Source organism: Helobdella robusta, assembly GCF_000326865.2.
Source record: "Helobdella robusta unplaced genomic scaffold HELROscaffold_77, whole genome shotgun sequence".
Classification (NCBI taxonomy): domain Eukaryota; kingdom Metazoa; phylum Annelida; class Clitellata; order Rhynchobdellida; family Glossiphoniidae; genus Helobdella; species Helobdella robusta.
Window position 1 is genome coordinate 308,113 of NW_008705439.1, and position 2,492 is coordinate 310,604.

The following is a 2,492-nucleotide window of genomic DNA, read 5'->3' on the forward strand; positions in this document are numbered from 1 at the left end:
GATGGATAGATGGATAGATGGATAGATGGATAGATGGATAGATGGATAGATGGATAGATGAATGGATGGATAGATGGATAGATGGATGGATGGATGGATGGATGGATGGATGGATGGATGGATGGATGGATGGATGGATGGATGGATGGATGGATGGATGGATGGATGGATGGATGGATGGATGGATGGATGGATGGATGGATGGATGGATGGATGGATGGATGGATGGATGGATGGATGGATGGATGGATGGATGGATGGATGGATGGATGGATGGATGGATGGATGGATGGATGGATGGATGGATGGATGGATGGATGGATGGATGGATGGATGGATAGAAAAAGTTGTTAACGATCGTGAATGAGATAAGTTTGACATAAAAACAGCCAGTGCACATTAAACGAAACATAGAAAATAAATGAAAGTGTTATTCTTCTCTAATGGACATCGTGTTAAAAAACATTTACCACATTCAAGTATTCAGCGCTACATAAATGACACATTATTATTATTAGTAGTAGTAGGTAGTAGTAGTAGTAGTAGTAGAGTAGTAGAGTAGTAGTAGTAGTAGTAGTAGTAGTAGTAGTAGTAGTTGTTGTTGTTGTTGTTGTTGTTGTTGTAGTTGTTGTTGTAGTAGTAGTAATAGTGATAATGGAGAAAGATTCCAAATAAGCATAGATAACATACATGCATGATCCTAAAATAAAACATAGATAAACCAGTGGGTATATCGAAACTGAACGTAGATAAAAAATACATCATAAAAATGAACATGCACCAACCGAAAACTATAGAAAATGTTGTTAAAACAACAAATAAACATAGAATAACAAAACATAGAGTGAATAAACATAGAAACGAAAACGCAAACAAAAACAAAATCAACAAAACACAACTAAACATAAACAAAAAAAATCATAAACAAAAAACTTCAACATAATAACCCTAGAACAAGAAACATGAACAAGATAAGCACAGGAGAACAAACATAGATAGAAAATAAAAAGAGATGATAAAATAAACATAGATAAAATAGAAAACTCAGGGTGAAGAGGCAGATTATGTTGTCTTGCTGAGATTTTTATGTCGCTTCTGATGGCTCTATCTACCGACACACTACAGACACAACTACTACTGCTACAACTACTACTACTACAACGACTACTACTACATTTACTGCTACTACTACCGCTACTACTACTTCTACTAATACTACAACAACTACTACTATCATCACAGTCGCCGGTATTGTAATCAATATCATTGTCGTCGTCGTTGTAACTGTCATCATCATCATCAGCAGCAGCAGCATCGTCATCATCATCATCAACAGCAGCAGCAGCATCGTCATCATCATCGTCATCACTTCCTCCTCCTCTCCTTCGCCATCCTCATTATCGCGGCGCACGGAGAATAATACGGTGTGCATTACAGATGTATTTTTTCCATCCGTCTCGGTACTCTGACGTCACAAGGTGACGTCATCTTCATCGTCGTCGTTGTCCTTTTTCCTGATGACGTCAGCGCCGTTGTTGATGACGTCAGCGCCACGTCAACCGTTTCATTGTTTTTTTTATGCGAGCGCGTGTAGAGAAATGAAAGGAAATGCAGTAGTTTAGATAGAAGAGAGAAAGAGAGAGAGAGAGAGAGAGAGAGTAAAAAAGAGAGACAGACAGAGACAAAAAAAGAATGTGAGAAAGAGAGAGAGAAAGAAAAATGAAAATAAATGAACAAAAATATTCAAGTATTTAACAGAAAGAAAGTTAAGAGGGATCACACTCATGACGTATGAGAGAGAGAGAGAGAGAGAGAGAGAGAGAGAGAGAAAGAAGGAGAGAGAAGAGGAAAAGTAAGAGAGAAAAAGAGAACGAGATGGAATGTGATTTTATTTTATGCCATAATTAAAGTCTGGCAGACGACACAAATATTTAATTTTTTTATTTATTGTCATTGTTGTGTGATTTTTTGAAGTTGAATATTTTTAATTTTAGTATCCAGCGGGATTTTTTTATGACCTTGACGATGATGACATTGATAATGATTGTGATAATGATGACGATGATGACGACGATGATGACGTCAATGGTCAGGGTGATGATAAAGATTAGTAATGGAATGTTGAAAAAATTGTTATTGTTGTATTGCAGATGAAAGTTTCTTTGAGATACAAACAAACACACACACACACATACAAACATACATACATAAAAAGATACATACAAATCAATATACATACATAACATACCCATCGTTCATAAAGGATACAAAAGCGAGACCCAACGTGATGGTACAGTCGGTATCAGCAGGCACTGTTATTTTAGTCGAACTGACTGTACTGTATGAGGCTAAAATAGCAGCAAGTCAGGCTATGAAAACAGCCAAGTATGAAGAGCTTGTTAGTGAGATAGAACAACGTGGGTTAAGGCGTTTGTTGTTGCAGTTGAGGTCGGTGTAAGAGGTGTTGTTGGCTGTTTAGTGTACAACTTTTT